Source organism: Monodon monoceros, unplaced genomic scaffold (genome assembly GCF_005190385.1).
Source record: "Monodon monoceros isolate NGI ecotype Baffin Bay Population unplaced genomic scaffold, NGI_Narwhal_1 Super_Scaffold_8, whole genome shotgun sequence".
Lineage (NCBI taxonomy): Eukaryota > Metazoa > Chordata > Mammalia > Artiodactyla > Monodontidae > Monodon > Monodon monoceros.
This window is the reverse complement of record NW_021703785.1, coordinates 59,033,692-59,056,221: the sequence shown is the minus strand read 5'-3', so window position 1 is coordinate 59,056,221 and position 22,530 is coordinate 59,033,692. Positions and strand designations below refer to the sequence as shown.

General features: G+C 41.0%; 1 long non-coding RNA gene across 1 annotated transcript in view; it reads left to right on the top strand.

The window, feature by feature from the left end:
* The window catches only part of LOC114888020, an 82,885-nt gene that overhangs the window by 3,233 nt on the left and 57,122 nt on the right, over positions 1 to 22,530 (top strand). The gene's annotated exons all lie outside the window — the stretch shown is intronic.

The following is a 22,530-nucleotide window of genomic DNA, read 5'->3' as shown; positions in this document are numbered from 1 at the left end:
GCAGGGATTGCCTGTGTTTCGGTTGGTTTGAGAGGGCTTCTCTGCAGAGAATCGCGACGTGGTTAAAGACAAATTGATGGAATAACACATTGACCAACAGGGTGAACTGGCAAAAATGAATATCACCCCAATTTTTTCACATATTGATAACTTTATTTTGCCAGAGAGGCAGTTCAGCAGTATTTTGTATGTTAGTAAGCATTTCTGCTCATATTCTAGCATATTGGATGGTTTTAATGGTTTGGGATTTTATTGCTTTTATATTTTATTTCCAATTTACTTTCAGGTGTTTGCGACTCTTTTACTTGCTAATCAGTGTGTTCATGAATTCTTAAAATTTTACCTTTGGCTGTTAGCAAATTCTCCATCTGGAAAAAATGGTTCAAAACCAATCTTTCTAATTACCTGCTCAGGTTTTTTTCTGACATCTCCTGAATGCATGTAAAAGCAATTTTGTCCATTTTCTAAGTTATTATTTTAAATTATTAATTCACTTTCAATTAATGGGGTGACAGCTGTCCCAGTTTGCCTGGGACTGAGGGGTTTCCGGGGATATGGAGCTTGCAGTGCTAAAACTGCGAGTGCCCAGGGCAAAATGAGATGGTAGTCATCCTAGGTAGCAGTGCCTACTGGGCAGAGATAGCCAGCTCTCACCCAAACACTCACATTTCTCTTTCATAGTGTCACATTTTTGTCCAGCCAGGGACACACTTCCCAGCCTCCTTTGCATCCAGGTGTGGCCACGTGAGTGGTTCTCATCCATGGCTCTAATGTTAGCAAAAGTGATACAGAAGCAGGTGTTTCTCTGCCTGCTTCTCCATATTACCTGGATGTTGACACCCAAGTCAACCTTGGAAATGCCGTGCACTGACAATGGAAGAGCCACTGTGGATCTGGTTAGTGGTTGACTGCCTGTTGCCAAGGCCCCCTCACCATCCTCCTTGCCACCACTGCCGTGGGGCAAGCAGGATACAAGCTTCTATTGGGTGTCAAAAGTGAGGGGTCAATCTTCCAGCAGTTGGTGCTATCATAATTAATATAGCTGTCCAACCTTTTAAGCTACTTTTTGACTTTTTTTTTTTTTTTTTTTTTTGTGGTATGCGGGCCTCTCACTGTGTGGCCTCTCACTGTTGTGGCCTCTCCCGTTGCGGAGCACAGGCTCTGGACACACAGGCTCAGCGGCCATGGCTCACGGGCCCAGCCGCTCCGCGGCATGTGGGATCTTCCCGGACCGGGGCACGAACCCGTGTCCCCTGCATTGGCAGGCGGACTCCCAACCACTGCGCCACCAGGGAAGCCCCTCAGTTTGGACTTTGCCAGAGAATTCTTAGAACAAGAGGGATGGGCATATCAGTGAGGGAAAGGCCCACTGGCAGATTTCTTGTCTGAGAGGGGCTGGGGTGAAGGAAGGATATGAGATTACTGCAGGTAACAGTCCTCATTCCATTCAACCTACAACAAAATGCGTCCCTTACCGAGGCTCGTGAAAACTGCATCTTGGCTCCAAATCTAGAATTTCTCTAGAAAGCTAAGCAGGGCTGGCAGCTCTGTAAAAATACTGAGGGCATCAGCAGCCACTTTACTCACCAGAATTCCCCTTAGATTTTTAAAAATCTGGGAATAATAGTGCTTACCTTTATGAGTTAAACGAGACAACGTATTTGAAAATACCTGACGCTTGGTAGGTGCCCTGTAAATCTTCTTTTCCTTCTTTCTTCGCAAAAAGAAAAGCGGCCCTTTCTTCTCGTCTTACAAACACGATTCAAATGTTCTAGGGTGGTGTATCCATCAGAGTCCTTGAGAAGCGGATGCGAAGATGAAATTCGATGTGCAGGAGAGTCACTGGGGGGAGAAACCTTGAAGAATAAAGAGAGGGAGAATGGGAGAGGGGAGAACCGTTGATCGGAGATGCTGGTCTGACACCTTGGAGGGGAGGAAGTGTTGGTAGAAGGAGCTGGAGAATTTGGTCCAGCTTTGAGAAGCTCTCGGCCAGCCAATAGGGAGCCCAAGCAAAGACTGCCCACTAGAGGATCCTGCTGTGGGAGGAGTGGCCTGGCAGTCCCACTGGGCCCAGGCATTATCCTGACAGCCAGCTACATCCCCTGCAGCAGCTCCTCTTGGCAAGAAAGAATTGAATGGTGCATTCTCACAATTGCTAGGTATAAGGAGATTTTCCCCAACAAACAAAAACCTCTATTGAGGGTTTCGCATAGATTTCAGGTTAGAGTTATAACTAAAGCTTCAATAGCTGAACAGAACAAACTGGTAAAAAGTTCTGCTAAGAAATCTTGGATTTTGTGAAATAGCCAGGAGGTGGAAAAAGCCTCCTGTGTAACGCAATTCAAAGTGGCACAGCAGCCTGGGAATTTGGGGCCGTCTCTCATAAGCTGGGTTCATGTCAGGTCCTACGGATGAGCCTGTGATGTGTAGCTGTGTGGAGGTTCTATTACCGGGAGAAGTAAGTCTTAGGGTTAAATCTCTGCTTTGAGATATAAAATGAGAAGTGTCCTGACGCCTTGAGTAGGTAGGGAGCGTGATAGCACTTGAGGACAAGCAGGCTGAGGTGGAAGCAGATTTGGAGGACACCTCTTTTTGTTTTCTGTGCCCCGAGGAGACAGAGGTTTAGAAGAGAGTTAATGGGAGTTTTAGAGACCCGGGGGCTTTGTTTCCACTGGTTCAAGTTACTTCGCTGATCTGGGATTTATAGTCCTTAGCATAAAAATGGGAGTTGAGCCCTGTGCTATCAGTTCTAATCTTCTCACAAGAGACTGGAAAATTTAAATTTTAAATTGATCCTGAATACCAGGTGTGAGTCTGGGGCCTGAAGCTTACATAATTTGTGGGGACTCCTTTAAAAAAAAAAAGATAGAAAATATTCGAAACAGGTAAGAAAACAAATATTTAGAATGAAGAAAGAAATCACAACAAATTACAAATTGGAAATACCTGACCAATATCACACAAATCACAAGATCCAGAAAAAGTCTAATATTTTAATGAACTAAGTACCCGTCCCACATCTATAATACTTTCCCCCTACGTTTTTTGTCCACCTCTTCTTATAACAGTGATTTTCGTAATACTATACCAAAATCAGATTATCTTTCTGTAGAGAGAGTAGAAAGGTAATTCAGGCTTTACTAGCATAATTGATCACAAATTTTCCCCCCAGTTTTATTGCAATATAACTGATATATAAGATCAAAATATTTTAAATTGATAGTTGGGATACACAAAACATGTGACTTCATATACTGAAGTATAAAATATTTGTGTTAAATTACTATAGGTTTGTGTTTTATAGACCCAGGCATACTAATAAATTCTGTTCCATGTAATTCCCGTGGAAATAAAAATAATAATGCGTGGCATGTTTATAATTGTATTATTGAGCATATTCTGGACAAGGCCCCTATGAGAACTGAATTCTCTGCTCACATTTTTACATGTCTGGGGTTTGGAAGGATTTTCCCGAGACAAGCTTTGGGCTTAGGACATTTCAAGCCTTATTTCTCTCTGACCACCCAAGTTCTTGTAGTGTCAGGTGCCAAAAAGGACGTGTTCATATGCCAGTATGACCCGTGGGCTGATGGGGACCTTTCTGGAAGCCGTTCTTAGCCTGTGACACCAGCCATGACTTAACTATGTACAGTCAAGAAACTGCAAAACAACACATAAGTATATCCCACTAGACCCAAGTGCAGCATATCCTCAGCTTAACTCCCACTTGGTTGGTATCCACTAAGCAGTAAAAGTACAGTTTGAGACCTATGGGTAGAGGAGGCATTCCAGTTTCAGAGGCCTCAAAAATAATAAAATCCCAAGTTATACATTCTCTTTTTAGGCACAATCTTGCATTTATATTTTATTTTTAGAAAAGGTATTATAATTATAAGGTTGTAAAATTAGAGAGGCACAAAACAGTATACATTGAAAATATTCTCTCATTCTTCTGGCCTTAACTCCCAGGTCTGCTCTCCTGAGGCAGCCAATAGTACTGGTCTCTTGTGTTTCAGTTCTGTTCATGCCAACAGTTACGTGTGTGTGTGCATGCATGCATGTGTGTATATATATATATATAAAATCATATTCATATTTGCATTTAAAACTTTTTACCATATATGTATGTCCTTTTCCCCTTTTTAAAAAATCAAGCATACTGTAGGCACTCTTCTGCTCCTTGATTTTCTCATTTAATTATATATCTCAGAAATTGTTCCATATCAGTAAAGACCTTCCTTATTTCTTTTTTACAGCTGTGTAATATTCCATTGTCAGAATTCATTTAACTAGTACCCTATTAATGGACATTTGGTTCATTTGTGATTTTTCCTATTACTATAAACAGTGCTTTAATGCATGCATTATTTCTCATATGTACTAGTATGTCTATAGGATAAATTATTTGATTGGAATTGCTATTTGATAGCATTAAATACATGTGATTTTTATTAGATATTGCCAAACTGTCATCCTATAGAGGTTGTACTAGTACCCTCTCACCTGCTGTATATGACAATGCCTCTTTCCCCACATCCTTGCCATTAAAGTTGTCCTAAAACTTTTTGATATTTTCCAATGTAATAGATTAAAAATGGGATCTGAGTGTGGTTTTTAATGTGGATTTCTTTTTTTATGAATGCATCTCTTTTATTATGAATGCACATTTCTGACCCTGTGTCTATGGTTATGTCTTTTTCTCTGAACCTCTCTGCCGCCTCCTTATAATTTTAAGAATACTTGGGCTTCCCTGGTGGCACAGTGGTTGAGAGTCCACCTGCCAATGCAGGGGACACGGGTTCGCGCCCCGGTCCGGGAAGATCCCACATGCCGCGGAGCGGCTAGGCCTGTGAGCCATGGCCGCTGAGCCTGCGCGTCTGGAGCCTGTGCTCCGCAACGGGAGAGGCCACAACAGTAAGAGGCTTGCGTACCAGAAAAAAAAGAAAGAATCCTTGTGATGAGCTGGGTTCACCCCAATTCTAAGGTCAATTGATTAGCAACATTAATCCCACCTGCATTTGGCACATTTTCTTATGTCTCATCATATTCTTTTGCTCTGTTAATTTTTCTTATTGATGTATAGGAGCTCTTTGTATATGAGTAAAATCAGCTCTTTGAGATATAAACTGCAGATGGTTCCTGACCCTCCCCACAGTTTGACATTTGGATTTAACATTGCTCATGATGATACTTGTCTCGAAAAATCTCAAGTTTTATGTAACAAAATTTGTCTGCTTTTCCTTTTCGGTACCATACTTGGGCCTTCCTCGCTCTGAGACTATAAAAGAATTCTCCTATGATTTCTTCTGCTTTATAATTTTATTTTTTACATTTAAATATTTTAACCACCTGGAATTTTTTTCTGGTGTAAGGTATAACACATGGTCCCAATTTTTTTTTCCATATGACCACCCAGTTAATTTACCATTATCTTTTCCACACTGATTTGAAAATCTTATTATTATATAATAATTTCCTCTGTGTATCTGGGTTCATTTCAGTTCTGTCTTTGACCTGTACGGTTATTTATGTACTAGGTCCACACTGTTGAGTACGTTTATGTTTTTTTTTTTTTAATTTTAATTTTTTAAGTTTTTTTTGGCCGTGCCACGTGGCATGTGGGATCTTAGTTCCTTGACCAGGGATCAAACCCGTGCCCCCTGCAGTGGAAGCTCAGAGACCTAACCACTGGACCGCCAGGAAATTACCTATTTTTATTTTTAATTTAATTTTTATCTTATATTGGTGTATAGTTGATTTACAATGTTGTGTTAGTTTCAGGGGTACAGCTAAATGATTCAGTTATACATACACATATATCCATTCTTTTTCAGATTCTTTTTTCATATAGATTATTACTGAATATTGAGTAGAGTTCCCTGTGCTATACAGTAGGTCCTTGTTGATTATCTATTTTATATATAGTAGTGTGTGTATGTCAATCCCAAACTCCTAATTTATCCCTCCCCACCACCTTTCCCCTTTGGTAACCATAAGTTTGTTTTAGAAGTCTCTGAAGTCTGTGTCTGTTTTGTAAATAAGGTCATTTGTATCATTTTTTTCAGATTCCACATATAAGTGATGTCATATGATATTTGTCTTTCTCTGTCTAACTTACTTAGTATGATAATCTCTAGGTCCATCCATGTTGCTGCAAATGGCATTATTTCATTCTTTTTTATGGCTGAGTTGTATTCCACTGTATATATGTACAACATCTATCCATTATCCATTCATGTGTTGATGGACACTTAGGTTGCTTCCATGTCTTGGCTATTGTAAATAGTGCTGCAGTGAACATTGGGGTGCATGTATCTTTTTGAATTATGGTTTTCTCCAGATATGCCCAGAATTGGGATTGCTGGATCATATAGTAGCTCTATTTTAGTTTTTAAAGGAACCTCCATACTGTTCTCCATAGTGGCTGTACCAATTTACATTCCCACCAACAGTGTATGAGGGTTCCCTTTTCTCCACACCCTCTCCAGCATTTATTGTTTGCAGACTTTTTGATGATGGCCATTCTGACTGGTGTGAGGTGATAACTCGTTGTAGTTTTGATTTGCATTTCTCTAGTAATTAGTGATGTTGAGCATCATTTCACATGCTTTTTAGCCATCTGTATGTCTTCTTTGGAGAAATGTCTATTTAGATCTCCTGCCCATTTTTGGTTATGTTTTTTTGATATAGAGCTGCATGAGCTGTTTGTATATTTTGGAGATTAATCCCTTCTCAGTTGTACCGTTTGCAAATATTTTCTCCCATTCTGTGGGTTGTCTTTTCATTTTGTTTATGGTTTCCTTTGCTGTGCAGAAGCTTTTAAGTTTAAGTAGGTCTCATTATTTTTGTTTTTATTTTCATTACTAGGTTTATGTTTAAATATCTGATAGGGATGGTTCCGCCTCATTATTTTCCTGGTTACTTATTTGTTTGTTCTTCCATATAAACTTAGAATCAACTGGTCCATTAAAAAATCTTATTGCTATTTAAATGAAATCACATTAAATTTATGCACTAACATAGGAAGAACTGATAATATATTTATGTTATAGAGACTTTCTATCCAAGAATATGGTAGGCATTTCCATTTGCCAAAGTCTTTTCTGTCCCTAAGCAGTGATTTAAAGTTTTCTTTATACATATCTTATAATTTTCCCCTTAAGTTTATTCTTAGGGATTTTTAAATTATTGCTATGAGAAACAGGATCTTTTCTTCCATTTTTTTCTTCTAATTATTGGTGGTTTGCATACATGAAGGCTATTGATTTCTGTATGTTAATATTGTAGCCAGATACCTTACTTAATTCTTTTTTTCCAGTTTTATTGAGATACAGTAGATGTAGAACACTGTATAGTTTAAGATGTACAACATAATGTTTTTCCTTTTTTTTTTTTGCGGTACACGGGCCTCTCACTGTTGTGGCCTCTCCCATTGCGGAGCACAGGCTCCGGTTGCACAGCCCCAGCGGCCATGGCTCATGGGCCCAGCTGCTCCGTGGCATGTGGGATTCTCCCGGACCGGGGCATGAACCCACGTCCCCTGCATCGGCAGGTGGACTCTCAACCACTGCGCCACCAGGGAAGCCCCCAACGTAATGTTTTGATATGTATATATTGTGAAATGATCACCACAGTAAGTTTAGTTAACATCTGTCACCTCACATAGTTACTGAAAGGTTTTGCACCTAATTTCCAATGTGTGTGTGTGTGTGTGTGTGTGTGGGTGGGTGGGTGGGTGTTTCCACACCACCAGCAAGCAAGCAGTTCTCTGACACCAGCTGGATATCCTACAGTTTAACACAGTTCTGACACTATCTACCTGGAGATAGAATCAGATTCCACAGGTTAAGGGCTCACTCCCACAAGGCCACCCTCCACTTCAGATGCCAATCACAAGCCCAGGTTGTTACCTGTGCTTCTGATCGACCAGCTACAGATAGGAGGTTCCCACAACCCCCTCCTTGGGTTCAATTAATTTGCTAGAGCAGCTCACAGAAACTCAGGAAACCTGTTTACTCACTAGATTACTGACTTATTACAAAGGATGTTAAAGGACACGAATCAACAGCCAGATGAAGAGATACATAGAGCGAAGTCCTGAACAAAAGAGGTTCTGTCTTGGTGGAATCTGGTGCTGGCATGGTGGCACATGGAAGCAGTCTGGTTCCCCAAAATGGAAGCTCTTCGAACCCCCTCCTTTTGGGTTTTTCTGGAGGCCTTATTACATAGGCATGATTGGTAAAATCACTGGTCATTGGTGGTTGATTCAACCTTCAGCCCCTCTCCCATCTCTGGAAATCAGGGGGTGAGACCAAAAGTTCCATCTGTCTGTTTAAAGTTGGGTTTCCCAGGCCACCAGTCCCATCCTTAAGTGCTTTGCAAAAGTCACCTCATTAACATAAACACCATTGTGGTGGAAAGGGGATTGTTATGAATAACATGACACCCATTTCACCTTTGTGGCTCTGAAGTGATTTTAGGACCTGAGGAAAAGAGACTAAATATTATAATAAAAGATGCCCCCATTGCTCTAATCTCAGGAAATTTTAAGGGTTTTAGGAGTTGTGAGCGAAAAACCAAGGGCAAAGACCAAATGTATATGAGAAATATACTTTGATCATTTGAATGACCAAACACATACTTCTTATAATTCACAATATCACAGTTACAATTTTTTTTCCTTGTGATGAGATTTTAAGATATAGTCTCTTGGCAGCTTACAAATATATAATATTGTTAACTTCAGTCACCATGCTATACATTACCTCTGCAGAACTTATTTACCTTATAACTGGAAGTCTACCTTTTAACCCCTTTCACCCATTTCCCCTAGCCCCCATTCCTGCCTCTGCCAACCACCAATCTGTTCTCTTTTTCTGCATTTGGGTTTTTTTTTCTTTTAGATTCCACAAATAAGTGAGATCAGATGGCATTTGTATTCCTCCGACTTATTTCACTTAGCATAACGCCCTCAAGTTGCATCCATGTTGTTGCAAATGGCAATATTTATTCATTTTATGGCTGAATAATATTTCATTGTATGTATTTATATATACCACATTTTCTTTATCCATTCATCTGTTGATGGACAGGTTCTTTCCATGTCTTGGTTGTTATAAATGCTGCAGTGAACATGGGGGTGCAGATATCATTTTGAGATAGTAATTTTTTTTCCTTTGGATAAATACTCGGAAGTGGAATTGCTGGATCATGTGGTAGTTCTATTTTTAATTTTTTGAGGAACCACTCTACTGTTTTCCATAGTGGCTGATAATTTACATTCTTACTAATAGTGTGCAAGGATTACCTTTTATGTGGATCCTAACCAACACTTATTATTTCTTGTCTTTTTGATAGCGGCCGTTCTAACAGGCATGAGGTGATATCTCATTATGGTTTTGATTTGCATTTTCAGGGTGATTAGTGGTGTTGAGCACTTTTTCATGTACTTGTTGGCCATTTGTATGTCTCCTTTGGAAAAATGTCTATTAAGTTTCTCTGCTTGTTTTAAAATCAGATTTTTTTTGCTATTGGGTTATATGTGTTCTTTATATATTTTGGGTATTAACCCCTTATCAGAGATATATAATTTGCAAATATTTTCTCTCATTCAGTAGACTGCATTTTTAAAAATCTTTTCAAAACACTTTAATTGTTCTTCAATAATTTTAATTAATTCAAGGTTATACTTTTTTTTTCTTTTGTGGAAACATATTCTCTCAGTCAGAGTAGACTGCATTTTCATTTTGTTGATGGTTTCCTTAGCTGTGTAGAAGCTTTTTAGTTCGATGTAGTCCCACTTGTTTATTTTTGCTTTTGTTGCTCTGCTGTCGTATCCAAAAAAATCATTGCCAAGACCAATGTCAAGGAGCTTACCCTAGAGTTTTATGGTTTCAGGTCTGACATTCAAGTCTCTAATCCATTTTGAGTTGACTTGTGTATGGTGTAAGATAGGGGTCCAGTTTCATTCTTTTGCACATGGGTGTCCAGTTTTCCCAGCACCGTTTATTGAAGAGACTATCCTTGCCCCATTGTATATTCTTGTCTCCTTTGTTGAAAATTAATTGACCATATATGTGTGGGTTTATTTCTGGACTCTGTTTCTTTGATCTATATGTTATTTTTATGCCAATACCATTGATCACTATAGCTTTGTAATATAGTTTCAAGTCAGGAAGTGAGAAGCTTTTGGCTTTGTCCTCTTTTCTCAAGATTTCTTGGCTATGTGGGGGTCTTTTGTAGTTCCATACAAATTTTAGAATTGTTTTTTCTATTTATGTGAAAAAAAAAACATTGGAATTTTGTTAGAGATTGCATTGAATATGTAGATTGCTTTGGGTAATATGGACATTTTAACAAATTCTTCCAATCCATGAGTTCAGAATATCTTTCCATTCATTTGTGTCTTCCTCAATTTCTTTCAGCAATGACTTAGTTTTTCAGTGTACAGATTTTTCATCTCCTTGGTGAAATTTATTTTTAAGTATTCTTTTTGATGCAATTATAAATAGAACTGTTTTCTTAATTCTTCTTTCTGATAGTTTGTTATTATTTGTGTAGGAATGCAACTGTATATTGATTTTTGTATCCTGAAACATGTGATCTGTTCTGGAGATTGTTTCATGTGTGCTTGAGAAGAATGTATATTCTGCTGCTTTTGGTTGCAGTGTTTTGTAAGTGTGTGTTAAATCCATCTGGTCAAATGTGTGCAGTTTAAGTCTAATGCTTCCTTATTGATTACTGCTATTAAGTTGTATGACTGGACCCCTATCTTACACCATACACAAAAGTCAACTCAAAATGGATTAGATACTTGAACGTCAGACCTGAAACCATAAAACTCTAGGGTAAGCTCCTTGACATCGGTCTTGGCAATGATTTTTTTGGATACAACACCAGAGCAACAAGCAACAAAAGCAAAAATAAACAAGTGGGACTACATCAAACTAAAAAGCTTCTACACAGCTAAGGAAATCATCAACAAAATGAAAATGCAGTCTACTGAATGGGAGAAAATATTTGAAAATTATATATTTGTTAAGGGGCTAATATCCAAAATATATAAAGAACTCATACAACTCAATCTGCCTGGGTGATCTATCTATTTTTGGAAGTGGGGTATTGAAGTCCCCTACTATTATGCATAACTGTCTATTTCTTCCCTTAGATCTGTTAATGTTTGCTTTATAAATTTAGGTGCTCCTATGTTGGGTGCATAAATATTTATAAATTTTATATCCTCTTGTTGGATTGACCCCTTTATCGTTACAGAATTACCTTTTCTGTCTCTTATTACAGTCTTTCTCTTAAAGTCTATTTTGTCTGATATATATATAATATCCTCAGCTTTCTTTTGGTTTCCATTTGCATGGAATATTCTTTTCCATCCCTTCACTTTCAGTCTGTGTGTCCTTAAAGCTGAGGTGAATCTCTGGTTGGTGGCATGTAGTTGGAGCTTGGGCTTTTTAAAAATTTTTTTAATGCATTAGCCACTATATCTTTTGATTGGAGGATTTAGTTCATTTACATTTAAAGTAATTATTGGTAGGAATTGGCTTACTATTGCCATTTTGTTAATGGTTTTCTGGTTTGTAATTTCTTTGTTCCTTTCTTCTTTGTCTCTTCCTTTGTGATTTGATAGTTTTCTGTAGTGGTATGCTTAGATTCCTTTCTTTTTCTCTTTTGTGTAACTATTATAGGTTCTTGCTTCCTGGTTATTATGAGGCTTATATAAAATGTCTTATTTATGACAATCTATTTTAAGCTGATAACAACTTAAGTTCAAATGCATACTAAAGCTCTATATTTTTACTCTTGCCCCCAGCCTCATGTTTTATGTTTTTGACATCACAGTTTACATCTTTATACTTTGGGTATCCTTTAACAAATTATTGAAGTTATAGTTATTTTTACTACTTTTGTCTTTTAACCTTCATACTAGATTTAAAAGTGATTTGCTCACCACCATTACAACATTACATTATTCTGAATTTATATTTTTACCTTTCCAGTGAGATTATATACCTTTATATGTTTTCCTGTTACTAATTAGTATCCTTCGTTTCAGCTTGAAGGAGTCCCTTTAACATTTCTTGTAAGTCTGGTCTAGTGGTGATGAATTCCTTCAGCTTTTGCTTTTCTAGAAAACTCAATTTTGCCTTCAATTCTGAAGGACAGATTTGCTGGGTAGAGTATTCTTGGTTCACCGTTTTTTCTTTCAGAACTTTGAGTATATTGCCACTCCCTCCTGGCCTATAAAGTTTCTGCTGAAGAAATCTACTGATAATCTTATTAGGATTCCCTTGTCCATAATTGTTTTTCTCTTGCTACTTTTTTTTTTTTTGAACATCTTTATTGGAGTATAATTGCTTTACAGTGGTGTGTTAGTTTCTGCTTTATAACAAAGTGGATCAGTTATACATATACATATGTTCCCATATCTCTTCCCTCTTGCGTCTCCCTCCCTCCCACCCTCCATATCCCACCCCTCTAGGTGGTCACAAAGCATCCAGCTGATCTCCCTGTGCTATGCGGCTGTTTCCTACTAGCTATCTATTTTACGTTTGGTAGTGTATATATGTCTGGATTCATCTTATTTAAAACTCTCCAGGTTTCCTGAATCTGGATGTCTGTTTCTTTCTCCATGTTGTGCATGTTTTGAGCCATTATTTCTCTGAATAAGCTTTCTGCCCCCTTTTCTCTCTCTTCTCCTTCTGGAACCCCTATAATGCAAATACTGGTCCATTTGATGGTGTCCCATAAGTCTCTTAAGCAATTTATACTCTTTTTCATTCTTTTTTCTGTTTGCTCCTCTGACTAAATAGATTTCATTGCCCTCTCTTCAAGTTTGCTGATCCTTTCTTTCACTTGATCTACTCTGATGTGGAACCCCTCTATTGTTGAACTTTTCAGTTTAATCATTATATTCTTTAGCTCTGTGATCTCTGTTTGGTACTTCCGTATTTTCTATCTCTTTTTTGAAATTCTTACTTTGTTCATTCATTGTTCTCCTGACCTTGGTTAGTATCTTTATGACCATTATTTTGAACTCTTTGTCAGATAAATCACTTACCTCCATTTCATTAAGGTTTTTTCCTGACATTTTATTTTGCTTTTTGTTTGGTACGTACTCCTCTGTTTCTTTATTTTCCTTGACTCTCTGTATTGGTTTCTGTGCTTTAGATCAGGCAGCCACCTTTCCTAGTCTTGATGGAGTGGTCTTGTGGAGAAAATGAAACTTATCATTTAGACTGGCCCTAGCTCTTTGTTGTTTTTCAAATCTTTGTGTTTGTCCAAGCCACCCTCTTTGTTCTTAATGACTCCCAGTAGTTGAGTGTGTGCCAAGACCTGTCAGTGTCCCAGAGGGGAGGATTTCAGTAAGCATCTTGATGCAGGCTCATTGGATACTGTACCCTCAAGCAACTACTTTTAAAGTATGCAGGTGAACGTCTCTCAGGGAAAGAGTGAGGCTGGGCATTTTTCTCTGCTGTGTCCTGAGAGGGATACCTGGTTAAGAAGTGTTTCTTTGTTTTGCTACAGTTCTGTGGAACCTGGAACTCGAGCCGCTCTGGCCACCAGACCAAGGTTATAAAGATTTGTGTCCTTGGGGCAGCATCTCCAAAAGCCAGGGCCCCAGACATGTGCACAGGTCCTTTCAAGGAGACACCAATGACCTGGAGCAGGGCAGAGGGAAAGTGTGAAGATGGCACCTGCTGGCTTCCCTGGTCTGCAGGGAGAACTGCAGTCTGTTCCTAGATGTGTGCTGAATTAGAAGCCTGACCTTCAGGTAGCAGCTTTTAAAGTATGCAGATAGACCTCTTTCAGGGACAGATTTAAAGATGGGCGTGTGTGTCTACTGCCTCTGGACTGATCCCTGGGGGCACAGCCATTGCGAATCCTCAGGAACCTTTTAAGAACTGCGTCTTTGTTTGCATCATCTTGTGGTTGTCATGGATGCGTTCCTCAGTGGCTTTCAGAGTGAGATGTTTGGGGGCCTGTCGCTCAGGTGGAAGTCAGGTGGAAGTTGGGGCACTAGATGTTGGGTTCAGACTCTTCAGGGAGAATCTGGGGTTGTGAATTTCCTCCCAGTTATATGTTCCTCTGCCAGGGTAGGGTTTATGGTGAGAGTGTGTCTCAGCTTTTCCTACTCTTTTTGATGTGGGTTTTTCCTCAGTTGCCCAGTGTGTAGGAGTCACTCAGCTAGTTTCTGGATTTCTTTCAGAGAGAATTGTTCAATGTGTAGCTATAGATTTGGTGTGTCTGTCAGAGGAGGTGAGTTCAGGAGCTTCCTGTGTTGCCACGTTGGACCAGAACTCTTGAATTCTTTTTTGTTTGTTTATAATAGTTTTGGTTCTCTTAGTTTTTTCATGTGAACAATCTTATACTCTGAAAATAAGTATAATTTTGTCTTTCCCATTCCAATTTTTATACATCCAGTTTTTTTTCCTACTGGTTGATTGCATTGGCTAGTACCCCAGAACAAGGTAAAATAAATAATTGAGGTGATAGTGGATGACCTTGTCATCTTGTTTCTGACGTTCATGGGAACGCTTCTAGTATATCTTCATTAAGCTGGCTTTTGGGCTGAGAGAGAGAGAGAGTTAAGTATACATCTATTTAATTGATTAAGAGTTTATATCAATAATAAGCATTAAGAAAATACATAGCCTGGCTGTGTATTTGATTGTATAAGCATTTGACTGAGACACCTGGTTTGAAGTGAATCTTTTTTTAATTTATTTATTTAATTTATTTATTTAATTTATTTATTTTTGGCTGCGTTGGGTCTTCATTGCTGCGTACAGGCTTTCTCTAGTTGCCGCGAGCGGGCTTCTCACTGCGGTGCCTTCTCTTGTTGCGGAGCACAGGCTCTAGGCGTGCGGGCTTCAGTAGTTGTGGCTCGCGGGCTCTAGAGCGCAGGCTCAGTAGCCGTGGTACACAGGCTTAGTTGCTCCGCGGCATGTGGGATCTTCCCAGACCAGGGCTTGAACCCATGTCCCCTGCATTGGCAGGCAGATTCTTAACCACTGCGCCACCAGGGAAGCCCTGAAGTGAATCTTTATTCACCAGTTATGGCATGCCAGATCTTCCAAGCGTGTAATACTTACGATGCTTGCGCTTCATATCTCTAGAGAGCCAAGAGAATCCCTTGAAGTATTAATCACTGTGCCCCGCCTGCATCCCCCATCCAGTTCGTGAGCAGGATGCACATTGTTCAGGTAGAAGGATTATTATCATTGGAGAGCAAAGGGGGGAGAAGTGGCTGAAAAATGATGTGCTAGTTTCCTATTGCTGCTGTCACAAATAACCACAAATTTAGTGGCTTGAAACAATGCAAATTTATTATAGTTCTGTGATTCAGAAGTCTGAAATTATAGACTAAAATTAAGATGGGCTAAAATTAAGATGTTGGCAGAGCTGCATTCCTTTCTGAAGGCTGTAGGGGAGAATCTGTTTTCTTGCCTTTCCAGCTTCTAGATACTGTCCTTATCTTTTTTTTTTTTTTTTTTTTGCGCTACGTGGGCCTCTCACTGTTGTGGCCTCTCCCGTTGCGGAGCACAGGCTCCGGGCGCGCAGGCTCAGCGGCCATGGCTCACGGGCCCAGCCGCTCCGCAGCATGTGGGATCTTCCCGGACCGGGGCACGAACCCGTGTCCCCTGCATCGGCAGGTGGACTCTCAACCACTGCGCCACCAGGGAAGCCCTCCACTGACTTTTTAAGAAATTAATAAACTCAGTTTCTTTAGAGCATCTTAGGTTCACAGCAAAATTGAGCAGAAAGTACAGGGAATTTGCATGTGTTCCTATCCCTCTCCACATAGGCTACTGACTTTGAGGGAGCCCTGCATGCCCCTTGTGCTGGGGGAAGAGTAATAATTCTTTCCATCAATGTTTGGGCAGAGGCGGTGGACAGAATGCCTGCTCTGGCTCTGAGATGCGGCTCCTATGTGGCCACCCCTTTTCTAATGGCCTAGGACACTTGTCAGGGCCCCTAAACAGAAAAATGGATCCTTAATAACCAGGGTGAGTGGAGGCAGTGAGGCTGAAGAAAAAGCCCCCAACACTGGTACTGGTGAAGGTCATTCGTATGGCACTAATATCAACAGTTAAATTCCTACTTTCCAGTAGTTTGTATAAGATAAAGGCAGAATGCAATAACATGTCAAATAATTGCACAGTTGCTAATGAGCCAAGGTGGTGTTCCGGCTGAACTGAATGGTTGTGGCTTTGAACTGCTGGTCCAAGCTCCAAGTATGACTCAAAGGCCAAATCAGCTCTGGGAAGGGTTTAGGAGTCCCAGGGTATAGTGTGAGAGTTTAGATTGGATGAAAGTCAAACATTTAGATGTTGAAGGCAGGGTCTTCTTGATGATCCCAAATGGAAGGCCGAGGAGGCCAGACTGTGTGGCGATTTGGCCGTGTGTAGTCAGGCAACGTGAAGGGCCAGCTGGCTTCAGTGAGCCTCCCAAGGCAAGCTGCCTTTGTGGAGTCCTTGAAAATAGAGTGTGCAGCAGTAAAGTGTGATAGAGTTCGGGGCAAGTGCTGTCAGGGCAACTCCAAGGGATGATTCATAGTCTTGGTTGCACCTGAATTTGATTGTCTTTAATGTTGCTTCAGAGGAATGGACTGCTGGCTGGGGTTGATGTCTTTTTTTGTTACTTGGAGATTTTTATTGTAATTGTTTTTGTGTAAAAGACTGTTTATGGTGATGCTTTGAACCTACACTCCTTTTTTCATCTCTATCTCTGTCACTTCTGGTGACAGTCTGCTTTAAGTGCCTTATTACATATCTTCTAGACTTGCTTCCTTCTCTTTTTATTTCACTCACAGCTTTGGTGGTGGGGGAGGGAGCCCCTGGTCTGTACATGGAAAGGAAGATAATAGACAGTATGTTGCTAAACATGATTATCTTGGATTTTTCAATTTGCCTTTGATCTCCAGCAGTCTGCAAGATGCTAGATGTTTTATTAATTGTTCATTTAAATTTGGGGGTAAATGTAATACCTCATTAAACAGAGAAGGAAAGAAAGCCTTATTATCCTTTCCTTCAGCCTGTCAGAGCACGAAAAAGGAACAAATCATAGCTGCTTAGGTTGGATTTAAGAGTCTTATTTATCAAAATGGCAGAAGACTGTGGCTTCCGTAAGGTTCTCAGAGTCCTTGCTGTGTGGGCGTTGGCTCTGTTGCTACGTCTGTCTGTCACTTTCTTGCCTGATGCCTCTGATGGGTAGGTCTGGGTGCGGAGGCCCCATGTAGGATATACTGCCTGCCTTGATTTAAAAAAATCAAATAAAATACTACCAGCTTCTTACATGTGTGTTGTGCTTCAGCATTTATAAAGCATCATTATATATAATATCTCAGAGACCCTTCAAGTGGAGGAAACTTCTCGGTGCTCCTGGGGAGTATTAATACACATTCATATATATGTGGGGTGTATGCATACATCTCTATAGCATTCGCATGATGATTTATAATTTACAAAACACTCTTACAAATATATCCTCTCAAGGAGAGGAAACTACTTAGTGTCCCTGCTCCTTTGGGTATAAATAAATATTAAATTGGGTTTAATAGCACTGGGATTGCTTCTTCTGTTAAATTACATCCTTTACTTAAAACTCGGACACGAGCAGACTTGAAGCTTCACTGTGGAGCGCTGATTTGTGCCAGGAAAGATGGTGGGTTTTTTTTGCTCTTACAAGACAACTCGTCAGCTCTTTCGATGTTTTTCCTTGATGTGCTGATGATTTCTTGCAGCTGGGAGAATAGAAAGTAAAGCAGTAGCTCTTTAGCAAGCTGTCATTGCTGTGCCTGGATTTCCTGCTCAAATATTCTTCTTCTTTTCCATTTTTAAAGCCACAGGCAAATGACCATCCATTTCAGATATCAGTGAATGCTCGGTGAGTCAGATGCCTGGTGGAGGAATGTGCCCACCATAGGGTCTCTTACACCTACAGGCACCATGTTTTTAAAAAATTAATTAATTTATTTGGCTGCACTGGGTCTTAGGTGCAGCATGCAGGATCTAGTTCCCTGACCAGGGATTGAACCCGGGCCCCCCCTGCATCGGGAGCGTGAAGTCTTAACTGCTGGACCACCAGGGAAGTCCCACGGGCACCATTTTTGAATTCAGTTATATTTTGCGAATATCTTTTCCTGGCATTTCTTTTTTATGTCACCGTGGTTTGATAGAAATTGAGAGCATCATCGTATGTGGATCTGCTCACATTCCTTGTCCCCCTCTGCTGGTTATTGCGGGTGCCGACCCTGCACCAGACTGTTTTTTTCTTCTTTTTCCTTCCTGACACCTGCTCTACATTCAGAGGCCAATTCAATCTGTATGTCATTGAATCTATGATTATATTTATTCAATGAAATGAGAATTATTTCAAATATGTACCTCTCAGAGTCTTATATCACCTGTTCTACTCCTAAAATAATTGACTAATTTTAAGGAAATCTGATGCCCAATCCCAAACACCTTAAATTATACTGTGGATACTTTTGAAACCAAATGCCTTCTGATAGCCATTTTCCCTTCTTCCTTTTAGTAATGGAGCTCTGTGAGTTTTAGCCAGGCACATGGCCTCCAGCTCTAAACTACAGTTCCCAGCCTCCTTTGCAGCTGTGTATGGCCATGTGACTGAATTTGGGCCAATAGGATGTGAGTGGGAGTGATGTGTGCAACTTCCGGGTTTCTACTAAATGATGTTTGCTCTGGCTTCTCCCTTTTCTCTTCCCACCACCTGGGAAAAGTCAAAGAATGGAGCAACCTTGCAAACCACATGCTGTGGGCTACAGAGTTGCCCCATGTCCCCTCTTCACTTCCCCCAGACCACTCACCTGTGGACTGCAGTATTTGGCTGAGTAGCTTGCTCTGTTGTTTAACTAATACAAATGTTAAAATTGAGCACTCATGTTAGAGAACACAATAAATTTCAGTGAAAACTCTGTATGTGAATGTAGGAGTTATCATGACTAGTGATTGTAACTGGTCCCCTGCCTTCATTCTCCTCCAATTCTCCAAATGGCTCTCAAAGACAGGTCACTCTGCCGCTAAAACTCTTAAAATCTTCTGCTGGCTCCCAAGGTGCCAAAAACCCCAAGCCCTTAGCATAGAGTAGAGACAATATCAGAATTTGTTTGGGCTGAAAACAATAGAATTCCTGACTAAAAATAACATAAACATCAAGGCTTTGGTCTTTTATTATAATGGGGAATCTGGAGGAAGGTGTTTCCAGCATTGGTTTAGAAGGTGAATAATGTCAGGTCTCTGCTTGCCTTTGCTTCAGTTCTCTTGGCTTTCCCTCAAAGTTATATGATGGCTGCAGTGGCTCCAGGCTTCACATCCTCTTACCCATCCAAATGCAGGAAGGGAAATGGCACTCTTTTTATCAGGGAGAAAAATCTATTCCAGAACCCCGTGGCAAACTTCCCTCATTTCTCTTTGGCCAGACTTAGTCATATGCCTATGACTTAGCTGCAAGTTGTCTGGGAAAGTGAGAGTCTACTGTGGAAGGGAAGCTCTACTTATGACACACAGGGGAGCAGACATGGCTGTAAGGCAGGCAGTTGAGCGTGTGCTCCATGAGCCTCACGTACATCCCTGAAGCAAAAAATATGACTGTAAGTTGAAATATAAAAAATTTATCTCCTGTGACCATAGGCCCATTATAAACATTTCTTTTGAATTGTTATTGTTATGATTTATTGGTTAGAACACAACTGACCAAAACAACATACAGTACACAGTTTGGTAAATAATGAAATAAATCAGATTTTACTGAAAATATATTTCTTAATGTTATTAAGACATGTTGTGGAAGAATATTATTGCTAAATGGGGTAGGGTTTAGCTTCAGTTGCATTCTAATTTTCATGTGTGTGGGTTGAGGTGTTTGGTAATCTCGCTCACAAAAATAAGTTGATGGAAACAGAAGGCATTTTATAACTGCAAGATTGATCGGTTCTTTTGGACTCCTTCTGAGTTATACGCTGAAAGGCACGTGGTGATCTATAATAAAAATTAAGTATAAGGTTTGGGATGAGTGAGAGGCATTACTTTCTCTTGTAAAGGAGGAGAAGGAGACATGGGAAAGGGGACCCTCGTAATAGCTCCGCCAAAGGGCGTGTTCAACAGATCAGTTGTGGGAGAGGAAAGCTGAGCACTAACAATTGATTCCCTCAAGACCATCCAGGCACAGTGTTCCTCTTGGAGAGGCTTCGGAGACCCCCAGTGATACATGTACCCCAGTTTAAAGACCACTGGTTGTGAGGATCAAATGAGATAATGTACACGAAAGCCTTTAGTGTGCTGTAAAGAACGTTCCAAGGGACATTAATAATAATTACATGCTTTGTTTTTCCCAAATTCTGGTGATAGCCCACGAGGGCTCTAAGGACTTCATGTTCCAAGTCCTGAAAGCAGCCCACTAACAGACAAGGCAGCTCCCCCTGGACTTGCTGCGAATATCCATCCTCCCAATACAAAAGAAGGTTGACGGGAGAGAGTGAGAGGTGACCTTTTCTGGGGAGTGTTGAGCCAGGCTGGAGAAGGAGCGGGTAGTTGGGGCAGGTGCATGGGAGAGGGTGTCCTCCTGTATCCTGGCTGGATGTCTGCTCTTCCACAGTGTTTGCTGACCAGGTCTGGCCTGTGTGAACAGAGGGAGGAGCCCTGGAGGGAGCCCCTGTTACTCCCTTGAGGTCCCCATTTTAGAACAAATAGAAGGCGTAATCTGCCCAGGTGCTTGAGCCCAGGAGGCCAGACAGCACTGGAGTCTGTAGGCTTGCCAGGCTGCAGAGTGGGCCAAAGGGACATGCCTGATGGTATGAAGTCACAAGTTAGGTGCAGCCAGGCCACAGGGTCACTGTGAGTGGTTGAGGGAGGTGCCTAGGGATCTGTTTGTTCTCTGCCAGCAGGGCTTGGGGACCACAAGTTAGATTGGTGATAATGACCAATAAAAGGGGGGTAGTGACCTCAGTGCTGCTACCGTGATATTGCTGAGGTTGGAAAGGTCCTTGTCTTTCCTACCTTTCTCCCTGCTCTGATACTGATCTCTGGCGGCCTCGGCCTGCAGTGGCTTGAAGCAGGATTTCAGTTCCCCGGGCAGAGATTGAAGTCAGGTAGCAGCAGTGAGAGCGTTGAATCCTAGCCACTAGACCACCAGGGGCCAGTGGCCAGTGACAAGGCCCTGGCCCATCAGCTTTGTAGAAATAAATTTCCACAAAGAGACGGAAATTAGTGAAACAAGTAAAGTGTTTAGTAGGAGGAGAAAGAGTAGGTGTGAATAGGCGCACACGCGCGGGTGCAGAGAGACAGTCTCGCTCTCGTGGTGGTTTGAATCACTTATATGGGGCATTTCTTCTGCGTTTCCTTTGGCCAATCATCTTGCTTTGCCTGGCTCTGAGTCCGTATTTGGTTATCTCCGGGTCCTCCCATGTGTGTGCGTGCATCTCTTAGCCCAGATGGATTTCAGCAAAGAGGCCTATGGGTAGGTTGGCATCACTCCTTTTTTGACCTCCCAGGAGCCTCTCTGCGTATGTGTAGTCAGGAAGGTCCCCTCGAGAGTGAGAAATGTGTGGTCTCTGTCTCTTTTCTGGGCAGGGCTCAGCTTCTCTGGCTCCCGCTATTTTGGAGTATCTGTCCACAGGGGACAAAGTCCAGCTCCTCAGCCTGGAGCCTATCTATCTCCTGCCTCAAGACCAGAAGAGCAGGCCCAGGAAAAGGGAATGGACAAGTGGGCCAGGCTCATCCCTCTGTCCACGCAGTGCTGCACGGGGGCCATCAGCTTGTGACAGCGCCACGTTCACTGACGCCACCTTGGCAGCTTGAAATCCACCTGGTGGGACTATTTACAGCACAAGAGTCAGCAGAAGCTACAAATCCATGCTTCCCCTCCCTTCCAAGTTGAGAAGGGCGTTAGGGTGTCTCACCTCTCCCAGCACACCACTGAGTCCTAGTCACTGGAGCCAGGAGCCGAGCGTGGGGTGCTGGGGAAGGACGTGAGTCAAATATGGGACTGAGATTTACAAATGGACAAGGCTAAGGCTTGGGTAACCGAGATGAGACTATGTTAATAATTCAGTGATTGAAAAGGTGTTAAATGGGATTAAAATGTCCTTTAAAGGAGCCTACTACCCAGCAGAAGAGTAGTTTGGCAAAGCATAATGATGTATTAGAAAAATAATCTGTCTCACGTCTATATTTTATTTATTAATTATTTTTTTTATAACCAATATGCTTTAATGTAAGTTTAGGTCATTCATTTTACAAACACTTATGGAATGCCTACTGTGCTTAAATCATTTTGCTAGATCTTCCCAAAGACACGGTTTATATTAATACAATTCCTAATGTCTTTTTCCTAATGCTTGCTTCAGGGGCTACATCTGGGACTGAATAGAAGCACATAGACATAGGGCTGCGGTATGACCACCCCTGCTCTACACTCTGGTCTCTTCCAGAGGTGAACACAGCAGTCACTATCTTGATAAGGTGTGTGGATTAGTAATCACCATTCTGTTACTTT